This window comes from Canis aureus, chromosome 28, assembly GCF_053574225.1.
Source record: "Canis aureus isolate CA01 chromosome 28, VMU_Caureus_v.1.0, whole genome shotgun sequence".
Taxonomy (NCBI): Eukaryota; Metazoa; Chordata; class Mammalia; order Carnivora; family Canidae; genus Canis; species Canis aureus.
This window is the reverse complement of record NC_135638.1, coordinates 20303809-20321889: the sequence shown is the minus strand read 5'-3', so window position 1 is coordinate 20321889 and position 18081 is coordinate 20303809. Positions and strand designations below refer to the sequence as shown.

The 18081-nt window shown below is 39.9% G+C and overlaps 1 protein-coding gene and 2 long non-coding RNA genes across 5 annotated transcripts in view; 1 reads left to right on the top strand and 2 right to left on the bottom strand.

Moving 5' to 3' along the window:
• The window catches only part of KCNB2 (potassium voltage-gated channel subfamily B member 2), a 396405-nt gene that overhangs the window by 363198 nt on the left and 15126 nt on the right, over positions 1-18081 (top strand). The window lies entirely within an intron of this gene.
• Positions 5659-7595, bottom strand: LOC144300206 (uncharacterized). The gene is made up of 2 exons (XR_013366799.1): positions 6943-7595; positions 5659-6370 (listed from the first exon to the last, which is right to left on the bottom strand). It is a non-coding gene; the product is annotated as an uncharacterized LOC144300206 (long non-coding RNA).
• The window catches only part of LOC144300505 (uncharacterized), a 72100-nt gene continuing 62933 nt past the window's right edge, over positions 8915-18081 (bottom strand). The window contains exons 5-6 of one of the 2 annotated variants that reach the window (XR_013367171.1): positions 14145-14227; positions 8915-11615 (exon numbers count right to left, since the gene is read on the bottom strand). This is a non-coding gene — a long non-coding RNA (uncharacterized LOC144300505). The remainder of the gene's footprint in view (positions 11616-14144; positions 14228-18081) is intronic. The other variant, XR_013367172.1, reaches the window with a different exon arrangement.

Below are 18081 nucleotides of genomic sequence, written 5' to 3'. Positions count from 1 at the left end.
TTTGAAAGAATGATGATTCCTGGTACCAGAGCACATTTCACCAATAATATTAGCCTTGTAATAAGGTACAGTGGGTGTATAACTTAAAAAGTTCTACAGATCAAAAATATCTCTATTGCCTGAAATTCTACAGATGAGGTTATACTCATTTGGGTCAAGATACAAGCCAGCTCTCATAGTGGCATCAATTTGGTAGAACATGAGCCAAAGGTAAAGGCTACTGGACAGTATTTCTATAGAGAATGGAGACGGTGGAAGGAAGGGGCAGCAGCAGGATGTGCTTTGATGGAGACCCCCGAGCAGCCCCCCAGAGGCTGAGAACTTGGCCCTACAAGGCAAGGGGAGGGAAAGGCATGGATGTGAAAGGTACAGAGAGAGGGTAGAAGAAGAAGCAGGCTGAAGGGAGCCCAGAATAAATAAAACTTGTCCCACAACATCTCCCAGACTAACCTGGAATGCCAATATGCAATGGGCCAATTATGTTCTCATTTTCAACCTACCTAGTCATGGTTTTGCAGAGAGCAAATTAGTTCTTTTCAGCCCATTTCTATTGTGAATTTTGGTGTTCTTTGTTTTTGTGCCAAATATGTGGTACCTGACAATCTCCCAACCATATCATTAGGATGAGAACTTTAAAGCAAAAAGATCAAGCAGCATAAAAGTTGTGTCTTCTGCAGCAGTGCTAAGCCATCATTTGCCTGTGCTTTGTTCTCTTGTCTGCTTAGATTTTCAGAAGCAAAAACCTACTATTTATGCAATGAGAGAATGGGGCTGTGGGAACGACACTGAGTTTTTTTTATTATTATTATTATGTTAACTCTTTTATTTATATAGAAAGCTTAGAATTTGTTTTACTCAGCTTAATGTCTTAGGAAATAAGATTTAGAAACTCTAAGGGCCACAGATGGTATTTGTTGGATTTGCATTTGCATAAATAAAAATTTGATGAGATAACACACATATTCAATGGGCCTTCTTTGGGTTGAGTATTCAGACCTGAACAAAATCCTAGAAAATGCTTTTTAAGAAATTCTGAACCAATTTATAAATAATGTGACAAAATGAATTTTATATACTTTATTATGTTTATCTAAATGATCTAAAACCATAAAATAATACCCTGATACTATGAGAAAACCAATGATTCTGTTTCTCCCAGAGCCAAAACCTCTCAGCCTCTTACAGGCCAGTTAATGTGGTACCGCTGGTTGGTGACAGCCAGGCCTCACTGGATTGCAGTTTTATGTGTTAGCTTAATATAATGTGTTTAGTTATGCCCTCTGCCTGTTTGGGAAGGTCAAATTTTAGCTTTTTGGCATATATAAAACTGACCTGGCACTTAGAAGACCTAGAAGTGTAAAAGACAAAGCTGTGTTCAATAACCAACTCTGCAAACAACAGCTGTGGCCACTAATAAAATAGCCATTTATTTGTGAGTAAATAGTGTGGAAAAGACATAGGTCTTTTCCAGCATGTCCTCAAACACAGGAGGCAATGTTTATCAGTATTCTTGTCTCCAAACGAGAGAGACAGCTGTTTATGTATATGCAGGCATGTGTTTGTATGTGTACATATGCTATACCATGAAATGAAAGTGCTTCTATGAAAAATGTCCACCTCTTCACATGTTTATGTGTCTTCAGCACCACATGGAAGGACAGCGCCACCTGATTTGTAGCAGGGATGGGTTTCCCATTGTCCTGTCCACTAACTCTCCTTTCCATGGTGGCCCCCTATGGAGTTTCCCCTATGGCATATCCACAGAACCCCAAGTCTCCAAAAAACCCATTTTGAAAACCGAAGAAGGAAGTGATTCTCAATATGGAGATCAAGAAAGATTATTTTAGAAAACATAGCGCTTAAACTGAGCCTGATTCAAAACACAGAACATATGCTTCTGAACAGACATTCCTTCCTGCCATGAGAAGGAAAGATGTGTGGTAGCCTTCAGACCTGATCCTCTACCTCCCTTCACAGCTGGTGAATATTTTACCAGCTGTAGGAAAGCAGGCATGGCCAGAGGCTTTGACAGGGTGACTATATATAAGTCAACAACTGGCAGACTTCTACCTAAAAAGTAAGAAATTCAGACATGAGAATGTTAAGGCTATATATGAAACAGATCTGAACACTTTTCGTAATACAATCGGTATATTTTTGTATGTAGACTAAATATCTGGGCAGTTGAATTTTACATTGCTAACCAGGAATCATTGTAGACATAAGTCTTCGTCTGTGAAAACTATTTGTTGAATATGTACAGAAACATTAACCACTGTTAAATAAGCACCTACTGGATGCTGTGTATATTTAAGCTCTAATCTTGATCTTATCAGCTCTATTACCCGAAAAGTAGATGCCTCACAGTTGTATGAGTGACAGACTGGGATTTGAATCTAAAACATGACCTATAAGCTAAGACTAGTTTAAAATGATGGCATCAATTATTTTAATATTAATTATTTAGGTCATACATAACTCTTATGGGGTAAACATGTATGTAATCAAAAATCCAGTCTTTTATTTTGAGACAAATCATCTCACTGAAAAATCCACACGATATTTAGAAACCAATATCAGACAATGGACTATATCAATAATGTCAACTTCTATTCAGTTTTGAATTATTTAATTCAGAGGTTAATTTTTTAAAAGTCCTGAGGCACCTGGGTGGCTCAGTCGGTTAAGCATCTGCCTTCTGCTCACGTCATGATCCTGGGATTAAGCCCAGGTTAAGTCAGTTCCCTGCTCAGCAGGGAGTCTGCTTCTCCCTCTCTCTCTGCCCCTCCCTGCCGCTCGTGCTCTCTTTCTCTGTCAAATAAATAAATAAAATCTTTTAAAAAATAAATTAAATAAATGTAAAAGTCCTAAAATGGCAATAATAACCAGGCAGGGTTTAATATATGACACTTCCTTGCAACAAAAGTATATAACCATATGAATTTTATAAGAGGTTTGCAAAATAGATTTGCTCGTTATTAATGACAATTTCTCATTCCAGCTTTATCCTAGAAAATATCATGAAGTAAACTCCTTGGATCCATTTAAAACCCAAATAACAAGCACAAAAAGTAGTGAATAAAAAATCAGAAATCTAAATGTCAGAACTAAGAAAGGGTCTATATGAATATGCCACAGAAGCGATATAAAGGTAGATAAGTTGTCAAAGTCCTAAGTCAGAGTAATATTGAAAGGCTAAGAGTTTGTCCTTGGGGGAGAGTAGGCTTCCTTCTCTCTCATTGATAGAAATTATCTGAAACTCAGCTTGGGAAACATTAGCATCATGTTACCTTTATATAAGTCATTGAAATAAAATAAGTATAATTTAATGACTATTGTTACCATTATTTAGGAGTAGGAATTACAGTTCAATAAACACTTGACAAAACATTACTCACCTCCCTGATATTCTCTGATGCTGGTTATGGGGCACCTAGGTGGCACATCGATGGAGCTGCAGACTCTTGGTTTCAGCTCAGGGCATGACTTCAGGGTCATGGGATCAAGCCCCACGTCTCACTCACCTCCATCTGCTTGTTACTTTCCCTCTGCCCTTCCTGCTAGTGGTCTCATAATCTCTTTCTCAAATACATAAATCTTTTTTAAAATGCTGGTTATGACTCAGAACCGATTTATGATCCACAAAGGGGTTGTTTCTCACAGTTTGAAAAATGCTATGCAAAAGAGCTGTACATGGGCCCTTCACTGGCTCAGCCAGTAGAGCATGAGGCTCTTGCTCTCAGGGTCATGAGTTCAAGCCCCACATTACCCATATTAGGGGTAGAGTTTACTTTAAATAAATAAGTAAAACGTAAATACGTAAGTCATTTTCAGAAGGTGCTGTATGTAGGTAGCTGTTTTGGAAGGACCCACTTACAGAGAGACAGAGATACACTTACTAGTGCTTTTTATGTAAAAAATTGGTTTATCTAGACAACACTTTTAACTTATAAACCAACACTACAGAAAATGTCCTAAAACTGAATTTGTAAATTCCCTAATATCAGGAATGAATCCTTGGCTCAGTCAGTTGAGCATCTGCCTTTGGCGCAAGTCATAATCCCAGAGTCCTGGGATCGATCCCCACATCCAGACTCCCTGCTCAGAGGGGAGGCTGCTTCCCCCCTTCCCTCTGCTGCACTCTCTGCCAAGTAAAAAAATAAAATCTTTTAAAATAAAATAAATTTCCTAACATCAGAGAATTTTCTTATTGCCTACTTTACCACGTTAATCTGTTATTTTGTAGTATTTCCTTACTTATCTTTCTCCTACATCCTGCTGGTGTAAGTGACTTCCATAGCTTCTGGACCTACATGTTCTAACTTGTGGCTGCTACTTAGAATGCAGGTGTTAATTACCTACTTAACAAATCCTACTATTTACTCCCAACAGTAAATACAACTTAGTTTCTCCCAATTAAACTGTTTTTCCTGCTGACTAAGGTTCCAAACCTCTTTGATTTTCCACTCCTTTGCACATAACATTAAATCCACTTTTGAAGGAAATCTGTGGAATGGCTCTGTGTGTTCTCAGCTCTAACACTAAAGACTAGACCCTCTCCATTGAAAAATACAGCCTGACTATTGGTTTCCCAGGGCTTCTGCAACAAAATGCCACAAACTGGGTGGCTCAAAACAACAGAAACATATCCCACCACAGCTCTGGAAGCTAGAAGTCTGCAATCCAGGTGTCAGCGGGGCCCTTGCTGCCTCTGGAGGCTCTACAGAGGAATCCTGCCCTGTCTTGTCCTAGCTTCTGGTGGTTGTTATCGATTCTAGGATTCCTCTGCTTAGAGCCATATCACTCTAATTCCTGCCTCCACTGCCACATAGCTATCCTCCCTTTGTGTGTTTTTCTGCATCTCTCCAGTCCTCTTTAGAAAGACAACAGTCATCGCATTTAGGACCCACTCTAACTGAATATGACTCCATCTTAATTACGTCTGCAAATAAGGTCACATTCTGAGGTTCTGGATGTACAGGAATTTAGGAGGGCACTATTCAATCCAGCATGCTGACTCTCCAAAAGGACCAGACATTTATCTCTACCAGACTTATGAAATCAGTCGGCAGCATCCACAGAAATGAGCTCAGTGGCAACTACATAGGGAACAGTGTGCTAACTTCTAAGAGGAAGTTGTAAGAATGCTTCTAACAATATATACTAGTGAATAATTCTGCCCTAAACCCTGGAGTCCATAGGGAAAAAAATGTATTTGGTTAGTGTAAAAATATTGGCATTTCTATGGAATTGTATAACCTCTAGAACACTCCCACATGCACCATGTAATGTCATCATCACTACAACCCAGTAATGTAGATGAAATTGTCACAAGTAGCCCCAGGCTACACAAGGAGAAACGGTGGCTCCAGTCTTTACTTGGGTCATGTGATTAATTTAGTAATGCAGACCCAGGGAGAAGGTCAGGTCCTCTAACTCCTAACCCAGCATTCTTTCTACGGTCAAGCTCAAGTGTATTATGTGAAAGTGTTTAAAGCAATGACTGTCAACTGCAGGCTGGACAGGAGGTCAGGGAGGAATTGGAGACCGCGTTAGCATCACCTATGGGGCTTTTTTCTAGTAACTATACCCACTCACCCCAGAACCTCTGAATAATGTTAAAAACTGAGATCCACTGTAAAAATCTGCAGAAGAGCCTCTGAAGCTGATTGTTTTATTGGCATGCTTTTGTGCCTTAGGTCAGGGCTTCTCAAATTTCAATGTGCATATGAACCCCTTGGGAATCTTGTAAGGACAGATTCCGATTCAGCAGGCCCCAGATGGGACCTCATATTCTTCTGCATTTCCAGTAAGCTCCCAGGTGATCCTGCTGTTTCAGGATCACATTTTGAAGGCCTTATATAGTCCTCCTGAGAGAACCCAGGAGTGACTCTATACCGATAACAGAATGTGTCTGTGTGATTGTAGGAAATGACCACATCCAACAGCTGTAAAAAGCAGGACCCTCTGCCCAGTAAACACCTCCTCAGTTCCTGATAAGTACAGACGTGCTTGAGCCCATTCACATCATTCCACGATTGTTGCTGTCCGAACAAGCCAAGCAGGATTCAGGTAAAGGCCCTTGTTTGTGGTGCTCATGAAGAGCACCTGTCATTGGGCAAAGGGAGCATCACGGAGCTGCTGCTGCTTTCTGGCGCTGGGACCCCACAGCAGCCTGCCTCCAGGAGCATGTATGTAAAGCACACCCTGCAAGTATTCTGGAAGCACAGCTGGATTGGCTCTCCTCTCACTGTTCCTTTGGCAGAGCTGCTCCATTTCAGAGTGGCCTGCATGTGTCATCCGTTTTCTGCCATTCTGTAATGTGGTCTTGATGATGCTGACCCCAAAAGTACTTTTCAGAAGAGGTTTGCTGCAGAGATTCATTAAAAGGAAAATAATGATTTCATTATGGCTTTGGGGCTTTTTTTTTTTTCTCCTGAAACTGCTGGGTCGCAGTCTTTAGGTATAGGGATAATGGTGGAAATAAATCCTTGCCTTTCTCTGTTGATGGTGATTGATGAGCTGATGAGGCCACTGAGGTGTCCAAGGAACAAAGCCAGGTTTCAATGGCACTTTAAATCTGAAAATTTAGAAGACTTCCTTGCAGAAATTGGAAGTTGGAGTGGGTGAGAAATAGTTCAACAAATGAGCGTACTTTCAGCTAGTATAAATGGGTGCCCCCACTAGTCTTTGCCCAGTGTGATTGCAGAAAGTACACTTCAGGTAAAATTTTATAAAGGAAAATAGCTCTGGCAAATAATAGTGTGTGTCTTGTAATGTTTTCCTGTACCAATAAACTGTTGTTTAACTCTAAGAGAGAAATTTTTCTATTTCTCTTCCAAACCCTGAAGTGCTTATTAGAATTTTTTTTGATATGAAGAAATACTATTTTCAAAGAAAGTGACAATTTAAGTAAAGGATCACTCTGAGCTTCGTACTCACATGAGATACTCAACGGAGATACATTGGGGGCACTGTCTTCCTGGTAAACTGAGTCATAAACATGAGGGTTCCTAGACTTGCCATCTTCACAGCAGGTGAGGTTGAGATCACCTTATCAATAATTTAGTGATGTACTTCCTTCTGGAACCACTGCAGTAGAAAATTCTGCTCTTCAGTTGCTCTTCTACCCCAGTCAGCCCAGAAAGTCTGATCCCTCCTGAATGATGAGCCCAGAAGAATGCTAAGAAATCATCTGGAGGGAGAAGCAGAAAGGGATTTAGCAGGGCTTCTGAATACTTGGGAGATAAGGAAGGGACAAAGGAACATAATCTAGGATGCACTCATTGCTCCCTGGGGTGTCATATCTGGATTAAAGTGCCAAGTCCTTTGGGGCCTTACCCTTCATCGTTCATTGCCACCACTTAGAAATGGGGGTGCTCCTGAATAAGGAGAACTACCAGAGGTTTACATTTGCACCTTAGCCTCAATAGCTAGAAACCCCAGAGAAGCCTCTAACTGGAGCTCATCTACAATTTCCTGACTCGCAGGAGAAAGGTGATTTTAACCTGGAATCATAAGTAAGCTGTTAACTCTAAAATGTGCTTGCAAAATAGGTCAAGCAAGAGGGCATTGGGTCAATAAGTGTTACCAAGTTAAAGTAGAAGAGACAGTACACTGCTTTTCTTTTTAGTCTTTGTTTTTCCTTTGCTTTATGTTTTGCTATTTCCTTGTGGCTTAGAATGTAAAATCGATTGTTAAAAAGTTTTGTTCTGAATAAATATTTATCTTTTGTATTGCTAAAAAAAAAAAAAAAAGTCCTCCACGTAATTGGTGATCTTTCTAAATTGCAAATCTGAGCATGCTGTTCCCTCGCTTAAATTTTTGTTTGTTTTTTGGTTTTATTTTTTACTCCTTACCCCTCAAAATTCAGCAAGCATCAGAATCACCTGGAGGACTTACTAAAACAAATTTCTGGGCCTTCCCCAGTTTCTGATTCAGTAGTTAGGGAGTGAGGCCTGAGAAATTGCAGTTCTAACAAGTTATCACTAAATGCTGATGCTGCTGGTCTGGGACCACACTTGGAGGAAAACTGGCCTTTGATTCTTCATCCGTGCATCAAGTGACCTTCAGAATTTGTTCATTGCCTAATTTCCCAGAAGCATCCACACCTACCCATCTCTATACCTCCACCAATCACACTTTACTACTCAGGTCCCTGAAATCAGCATTGTGGGAAGGTTGTGCAAGTATCGCACTGCACAAATGATGGAAGTGTCATTCACATGATCTCTTTATTAGCACCCTTTGCAGTTGACTAGTGCACAGCCTACACACTAACACATAGCAGCCCTGAAATCACTGCTCCATGTCATGCCTCCTTATAGATGTCCCCAGTCACACAAAATTACTTGGAATTTTCCTTTTTTTTTTTTAAGATTTTATTTATTTATTCATGAGAGACACAGAGAGAGAGAGAGGCAGAGACATAGGCAGAGGGAGAAGCAGGCTCTATTCAGGATACCCAAAGTGGGACTCCATCCTGGGACTCTAGGATCATGACCCAAGCCAAAGGCAGATGCTCAACCGCTGAGCCACTCAGGCATCCCTTACTTGGAATTTTCTGAGCAAACCATATGGCTTGGGTTTCAAAGCCTTTACCCACCTAGTCCTCTTGGCCTATAATACTCATTATTTTCTTTTCTGCATGGCAACTTCTATTCATCCTTTGTTCATCTACCCCCTCTCAAAGAGTAGATTTATGATTAGAATTGTCCTTAGAGGTTCACCTGGGTGGCACAGACAGTTAAGCATCCAACTCTTGGTTTCTGCTCAGGTCATGATCTTGTGGTCGTGAGATCTAGCCCCAAATCCAGCTCTGTACTAAACACGGAGTCTACTTCAGATTCTTTCTCCCTCTCCTTCTTCCTCCCCCTCCACCCCTCCCCCCACTCCCTTATGTGGCTCTCTAAAATAAATAAATAAAACCATTTTAAAAAATAAAAAGAATTGTCTTTAGAGAAAAGGAAATATTTTTTTTCCAACAGGAAAAGGAAGAAGTTTATAGAATCTGGATACAATTATAAATACTCTAGTGTCCAAAACACTAAGTGTTCAATCTGTTATTTCGCCCTCAGGTTTTCATGAATTATGTTTTTAAAGAACTAGAGAGCTGATAATAAGGGGAAAATGGAGGGAGGCTTATTTCCATTTATTTTGATCTAGCCCGCACATCTCTAAAATGTGGATTTATATAGATATGGTATTTTAACAAATTAATTTGTAAATAAATATTTTAAATGAAATGTATAGCATTCTTAAGTTTACACTTTTATGACTTTTTTACTTCTTTTCTGTGATGCTTGACTTTTGATTACATGAAATAGTGATGTGCCTGTGCATGTATTTGTATGTATGTATGTATTTATGCCTGTTTGTGTGTATGTATATGTGTGTATTTTTTATTGAGGTATAACTGACTTTTTTATATATAATTGACATTTAATATTCTATTAGTTTCAGGTGAAAAACATAATGATTCTATATTTGTATACACTGTGAAATGATCACCACAGTAAGTCTAGTTAACATTCATCACCATACATAGTTACAAAAAAAATCTTTTTCTTGTGATGAAAACTTTTAAGATTTACTCCCTTAACAACTATGCCATATAGCAAATATACCACATGCAAATATGCCAGTGTGACTAATTATAGTCACCATGCTGTGCATTACATTCCCATGATTTATTTTCTAATTGGAAGTTTGTACCTTTGGCCACCTTCACCCATTTCTGTTTTTTTTTTTTTTAATTATTTATTTATTCATGTGAAACACAGAGAAAAGGGGGCAGAGACACAGGCAGAGGAAGAAGCAGGCTCCCTGCAGGGAGCCCGACGTGGGACTCAATCCCAGGACCCTGGGATCACGACCCAAGCCAAAGGCAGATGCTCTACCACTGAGCCACCAAGGCATCCCCCTTCACCCATTTCTTCTCCTCTGGCAACCACCAGTCTGTTGTCCATATCCATCTATGAGGGGTGTTTTGTTTTTTTGTGGTTTGTCTTTTTTTTTTTTTTTTTGGTTTTGCTTTTGTTTTAGATTCCATATACAAGTTGATATTTGTCTTTCTTGTATGTGTTTTTTAATGGATAACCTACATTTTTAATTCTTCTCAGTGGCTTAACATTTTATTGCACAAACCTGACTCTACCTTGATTTGTACATGGAACTATCACTTCACTGAATTAACTGCAGATTGCACATCAGACTCAGGGGGAAAAAATGTGACACAGAAAAGTACAGCACTTTGCTTTAAGAAAATGTATCCTTCTGTGAAGGTGAAGTTCAAAGCTAATGTATAGTCCCAAGCAGGCTTCTTAAAGAATAAGATTAAAAAAAAAAAAAACAGCAGTCTATTCAGGATAGTGAAGAGAGGATTAATAAAAAGGATAGCTTAAACCTAGGAAAAGATTATGTTGCTGAACCTGTAAAGCTGATCTGTTATCATAAAATGTTCTATGTATACTATGAATTTCTATTGTTAAAAAAAATTCTGTTGCTGGTTAAAGCTTTTAGGTTGACTTTGGGTTGCCTAGAAGTGATGGAACGTGGCTAGGAACCTGTCTTATTCTTCCGTGTGCTCTGTGTTAGGCATTAGAAGAAGTTCAATGAAACATAGGTAGTCAGTGCCTTCCAGAATTCTAAAGTCTTGCTTGAAAAGTAAAATTATTTCCTATGAAATTGTTGAATGAGGGGCACCTGGGTGGCTCAGCGGTTGAGCGTCTGCCTTTGGTTCAGGGCGTGATCCTGGATCCAAGATCAAGTGCTGCATTGGGTTCCCTGCGTGGAGCCTGCTTCTCCCTCTGCCTTTGTCTCTGCCTTTCTCTCCGTGTCTCTCATGAATAAATAAATAAATAAATAAGTAAGTAAGTAAATTTTTTAAATAAAAATAAGTAAATTAAATGTTTATATACATATAAACATTTACATATATACATGACATATGAGAGAAAGAGATTATATAAACAGCTAGTCCTTGAACAACATAGAGGTTAGGGGCACTGAACCCCTGCCAGTGAAAAATCCACACATGACTTTCAGCTCCTCAATTCTTCATTAATAGCCTACCGTGGACCAGAAGCCTTCCCAATAATATAAACAGTCACTTAACATATACATATTTTGTATGCTGTATGTATTAATATTGTATTCTTACAATAAAGCTAGCTGGAGAAGAGAAAATATCATTAAGAAAATCGTAAGGAAGAGAAAACACATTTACAGTCCTGTGCTATATCAAAAAGAAATCTGCATGGAAGTGGACCCGTGCAGTTCAGCCCCCTGTTGTCGGGGTCCACTGTACATATATATATCTAAGAGAGAGATTGAGGAATTAGCTGGCACAACTGTGATGACCAGCAAGTTTGATCCACTGGACATGATAGTAGTCTGGAAAATTCAAGTGAGTGTCGATGTTGTAGTCTTGAACACAAAATCCACAGAGCAGGCCAGGCAGACTGGGAACTTAGGGAGGATTTCTGTATTGCAGTCTTAAGATGGAATTCTCCTTTGGAAAACCTGTCTTCATTCTTCAACTGACTGGATGAGGTCTAACCACATTGTAGAGGGTAGTCTGCCTTATTCACAGTCTCCTGATTTGTTAATCACATCTAAAAAAAAAAAAAAATACCTTCACCACAACTTCTTGACTGGTGTTTGACCAAACAGGTGGACACCATAGACTAGACAAGTTGACACATAAAATTAAAATCATCACAGTCCTCAAAACAATGTTGTATAAGTAAGCGAAACAAGTATTTGTTTTCAAATTTTTCTTTTTTTTTAATTTTTATTTATTTATGATAGTCACAGAGAGAGAGAGAGAGGCAGAGACATAGGCAGAGGGAGAAGCAGGCTCCATGCACCGGGAGCCCGACGTGGGATTCGATCCCAGGTCTCCAGGATCGCGCCCTAGGCCAAAGGCAGGCGCCAAACCGCTGCACCACCCAGGGATCCCTGTTTTCAAATTTTTCTATGTGGCAATACTAAGCCCCAGAAAATTATGGTGCCCAAGGTCACAAAACTAGTAAAGTATATCAGAACAGGACTCAAACTCAAACTTTTCAACCCTGAGCCCCACATTACTACCACCCTTCTCTACCTCCCAGGCACTTATGAGGCTCCCTGAATCTTCATTTCTTTTTCTGTAAAATGAGAAAAGTAGTATTTCTAAGTTTTCCTTTAACTTGAGTGTTCTATGAACCTTTTTTTTTTTTTTTTTTACAGCCTAGATACCAAGTTAAATGAAATTCTATGCAAAGGATAAACACTCATTCTCTTCTTGTGCCCCTCCCCCCAAATCTATCATTCAGAGACTAAATAGAAGAGTCAAAACATTTATGTTGTGCTTTTCGTGGAGATGCTACACAGTCTACAAAACAGGAGAGCCTTGCTCCTTGCCTTTGAGGGGTGCATAGGGGCAGTGATGTTTGTGTTCTGCCCAGCTTAGCCAGTCTCCATTTTCACTCTCTGGCTCCTGAAGACTTATAAGAACGAGTTATCTAGAAAGAGGTTACCCAGTACATTGGAGTGTGTGTTGCTCACTGTTGCGTTTCTCTTGGAAGAGTTACTGAAAGTAACATTAAAGTTTCCTTCACTGCCCTTCCACCTATTAACTTTCTTCCTAATACTGAATCTTTTAAAATAACAGAAATATATTGTGGGTAGTGAAACAAAGTTTATTCTAGGAGATACCAAGAAACTATCAAATTAGTATCTTTAGCTGTAAGATAACCAAAAACTCTTCTAAGAAGTGGTTTTGTATGTGAGAATAAAAAAAAACAAAACAAAACAAACAAACAAAAAAAACCTGAAAGAATAATTTGGTAATATGTGGAACTAGATTGTTTCTCACACCCTACCCCAAATGAAAAGCATTATGCAGGCTGACAGCTTACCTCAGCTTGGGCATGGATGATTAAGTCTTTTCAAACCCCTCATTCAACGGCATACAAATAGGTGTGGGGGAGGATTGAATTTCTGGGTCCCTGTTAGTCACAGGGCAAAAATAATTGAGAAACAACTAGACCTTTCAGTGATGCTCCTTCTTTGCAACGTGTTATGTGGTGTTAGCACGTAAGGGCTTCATGCTTGCCTGTGCATATCAGCTGAGGGTACTCAAGCAGATTCCCTTTTGTCCTGGGAGGGCCAAGGGAACATTCTGGAGAGGAAAGAGCTAGTAGGGGGATCCCTGGGTGGCTCAGTGGTTTAGCGCCTGCCTTCAGCCCAGGGCATGATCCTGGAGTCCCGGGATCAAGTCCCACATCAGGCTCCCTGCATGGAGCCTGCTTCTCCCTCTGCCTGTGTCTCTGCCTCTCTCTCTCTCTCTCTCTCTCTCTCTCATGAATAAATAAATAAAATATTTTTTAAAAAAGAAAGAAAGAAAGATCTAGTAGTCAGCTAAGGGTCACGAGCATAGAGGAAGAGTACTATGTGTTCTAGGAATATGAAAGCTAGAACTGAAAACTTAGAGCAAAAAGCAAAGAATTTGCTTTCTGGTTTGCTACGGTTGATAGTGTCCTGAGAAATAGCTAGAAAGAGAAAACGGGTGGGTGGAAAATCATGATATTCTAACGAACTTCTAGCCTCTTCCCTCGACAGATGGTTTAAACTTTGGCTTATATGTTCATGCTTTGTCCTTCTTGTGAAAGTAGAAAATTATTCATGCTCTTAATAATATTTGTCACATGGGGCACCCAGGTGGCTCAGTGGTTGAACGTCTGCCTTTGGCTCAGGTCATGATCCTGGGGTCCTGAGATCGAGTCCTGCATCAGGCTCCCTGCAGGGAGCCCGCTCTCCTTCTGCCTATGTCTCTGCCTCTCTCTCTCTCTCTCTGCATCTTTCATGAATAAATACAATCTTTAAAAATAATATTAATAATAAATAATATTAATAATAATAATGTTTGTCACAGGGCTTTTTCTTCCTGTCAGTTTAAATAAGCTGGTTCTCTTCTGAAAATTCTTGTCATCACGTTCTCCGTGTTGTTTTCTATTGCTGATCAGGGTTTTGATTTTTTTTTTAATGAGAAAGCAAGAATGCTATATAGTTAAGAGCTGGTACCTCACTTTCACGTTTCAGCCTATATTTATGAAAGAAGAAAGGTTAGGGAAGAGGAGAAAGAATATACCTGCACTGACCTTCATTGCAAGGCACAGAAGTTTCCATGTGTTTTCGTGGAGTGTTAAATGTCAATGAATCGAAAGCAGACATGAAATTGTATCTAAATGGGGGATAAACAGTTTAGGCATTTTTTATTTCCTCTTGATGCTGGCCAAAGGCTTTGTCCAGACACATCTCCAGCATTTCTTACACTTATCCCACTTTACATTTTATGGGATGCTTCATGTGCATCGTTTGACCCTTAACAACCCTGTTAGGTAAGCAGGGCAAATGTGGAGCGCCTCATTTGCAAATAAAAGAACTGAAGTTCAGAGAGGGATGGCTTGCCAAGTGGCCCACAGAGATAGAGGCATGTGTTTTAATTCCCTGTCCTGTATTCTTTCCACCATAAAACATCCATTAACATCATTATATCCCTTCAGAGGATATAACATCAACAAGCTGGTACAATTGAGGCAAGTCTCTAACTGCCTTACTTCCTCTCACAAACAGCTATCAATGCAACCAATTTCGGGTGCCTGTTAATGCAAGTGCTAGGAATCCCAATCTTAACTCCATGTGATCCTGTGAATATCTGTGTTTATATGAGAAATTAAAATTGTTATCCAGGTGATTCAAAAGGAAAGAAAAGTTTTATCCAGAAAAGCGTCTTTTCCCAGTCACTAAATGCTTGGAACATAACAGCGCAATAGCTTTCAAAGTCTTCTCATTTGAATTTTTATTTCTTAACCAACAAAAGTGTATTTTGGCCATTCAGCCAAATGACAGGATCAGCTGTGACTTGTCCTTGGTTTGGTTTGTAGACATGACAGGGATTAGCAAAATGTGGTGGTTTAGAAAGAGAATCATCACATATGAGAAGTGAAAGGAACCCTGCTGATGATCTAATCCAAGTTGGCCAATATCACACAGATAACTGTTTGCAATTTCTGCATGTCCACTTCATTTGCCATGTGCACGCCTAAGGCTGCTTTCTAGAGCTGAGAGAGAATAACCAGCTCTGGAGGCCAGTTGGTAGGGGTGGTAGGAGTTAAAAATCCAACTTGTGCATGGTTAGGATAAACGAAGCAATGCCTAAATGCCATAAGGGTTTGCTGTTAAAAAATATCCATGTTTAGAAGTATATCCTGTAGGGACACATGGGTGGCTTGATTGGTTAAGCATCTGCCTTCATTTCAGGTTATGATCCCAGAGGGCCCCCCAATTAACCTCCCTGCTTGGTAGGGGGCCTGCTCTCCTGCTGCTTCCTCACTTGTGCTCTCTCACTCTCTCTCCAATAAAGAGATTAAATCTTTTAAAGAAAAAAAAAAGTATATCCTATAGTTTATAGCAAAATGTCACATTCGTTATATTTATTTTGTTTTAAAAACTCTACAATAAAACAATAAACTCACATTTGGTTTATTGCCCTACACATCATCTTTGGTATATATTGAATAATTTGTCTACAGGGCTGTCTTTCTGGGAGAACTCCAAGCTTCACAAGATATTTAAAATAAGCCATTTCTCTAAACAGAGAGCAAATGGATTTTGACAGATTAAATCTGAACATAAGACAGAAAATAATGCAGTTTAGTACCAATGGTTTCTTTAACATGAATATGGAATTGCTAAGAGCTTAAGTGTTTGGTTTTTTGCCGTAGTCATTCTTTTCCTTCTAGAATGTACTCCAGGGGTGCCTGGGTGGTACAGTCACTAAGCATCTAATTCTTGGTTTCGGTTCAGGTCATGATCTCAGGGTCATGACATCAAGCCCCATGTCAGGCTCCATGCTCCATGTGAAGTCTGCTTAGGACTCTTTCTCCCTCTCCCTCCCTCCACCCTCTCTCTCAATTCAATAAAATGAATCTTTGGAGAAGAAAAAAAAAAGAGAATGTACTCCAGGTCATGTTGTACATGTGTTGAATTTCCAGGTATAAAAGGTAGCCATATGTTTTAAGTTGCCATCAGCTAGACCATAGACTGCGTCAGTACTATACGGTGTTTCATTATTTCCCAAAATCAGCTACCGAAGCCAAATGACCTAAAGTCTAGCTGTGATTATGGAGTCAAGGTAAACTGAAAGTCCACCCTGGACCATCCACTTCTGTTCTTTGTTCAAAAGTATTGGGAGGGGGATCCCTGGGTGGCGCAGCGGTTTGGCGCCTGCCTTTGGCCCAGGGCGCGATCCTGGAGACCCGGGATCGAATCCCACGTCAGGCTCCCGGTGCATGGAGCCTGCTTCTCCCTCTGCCTGTGTCTCTGCCTCTCTCTCTCTCTCTCTCTCTCTCTGTGACTATCATGAATAAAAAAAAAAAAAAAAGTATTGGGAGATAATAGAATAGTTTCATCTATTGCTACTTCTCTCCTTGCTCTTTGCAGTGATAAGCATCAGGAAGATGCATCTAAAATGGGCATCTGAACAGATAAGATATGGAAAATCTAGAATATGGATTGTCAGAACAAGAATGATAGCAGCAATCCCAGAACTTAAAATGCCCTCTTAATGTAATATACCTGTTATATGACTGTGTGACCTCCTAGAAAGTACAGAGGGACCTGGTTACTTATGGTAAGAGCACGAGAGTGGATGGGACCTGACCAGTGCCTTCTAAGGAATGTTGTAGGAGCAGAAAGTTGCTGGTGTCATCCTGCCATTGGCCTCTGTGGGTGCAGATTTGAGATGAGCAATCCCAACTTGGCCTTCGTAAACCCTCTGAATCCATCATCCATGGATGCATCTAAACCTTCTGGAAGGACTTCTAACCTTAGCCTCCCCAATCTCTTAGAATAGGTCTAGGACAACCTTTTTTCTACAGTGATTCATTGATCCACATTTTTCAAGGAAATTCTGAAGTACGCTCAGGCAAAAAGTACTTACCTTAGTTTTGTCCAAGAAAAATATGTAAAATACTAATAGTAAAATACTGTTTCTTAAGCTAAGGAACAATAAATCTTGATTCAGCATCTGTAACACACTCTGAAATACATTATACTGTGGGTTTACTTGATACTTGTGGTTTTACTTGAGGGGAAAGCTGGAAGCTGAAGAACAGAACAGAAAACAGTGAAAGGTGTCGAGGAGGCCTAAGAGGAGAAAGGGTGAGGAAAGTAACCCAGGAGAAGAGAAATGTACAAGAGTAAAGAGAGGAAAACAGAGGGAGAAAGAACAAGAGAAGACTCTTGTTTACAAGTCCTGATGTCAGAGGCAAACTGATTTTTTCATGATTTCAGGTTTACTGAGCTGTGAGGTCTCAAGCTGCTTAATCATTATCCCTTGAAATATTTACTGGATCTTTCAATTAAATAGTCACTGCCATGGGGCACCTGGGTGGCTCAGTGGTTGAGTGTCTGCCTTTGGCTCTGGATGTGATCCCAGGGTTCTGGGATCGAGTCCCGCATCAGGCCCCCAATGGGAGCTTCTCCCTCTGCCTATGTCTCTGCTTCTCTCTCTCTCTCTCTCTGTGTCTCTCATGGATAAATAAATAAATAAAATCTTTAAAAAATAATAAAATAAAATAAAATAGTCACTGTCAGGATATATTTCTCAAAGCTACATATAATATCTGATAGCAGTGGCCATGCCCAAGATCATGGACAAAGGTCAGAGGAAACCAAGCCAGACCTAATCTAGGTAAGAGGGGCTTCCTACTTCACCAAGATGTGTGTGTCCTAGATGCAGTCTTTACTAAGCAAAAAAGTACTTCTTCCCTTGCTCTCAAACCTTCATCTTCATCCTCAGCCTTATAAATCTCAGCCTTACAGAGATCCCTACATGGGCTGTCGTATCGTCCATGGCTTCACGGATTTCCCACATACCAGTTCCTGGCCATTGTCTATCCAGACCGAAGTCCTGTTCATTTCAGCCTGTAATGATACGAGTGCCTTTCATTCATTTAGCAATATTTGTGTGTCGTGTAATCTTCGCAACAACCACGAAACAGCTATGACTGCTCTCTTTGTTCTACAGATTTG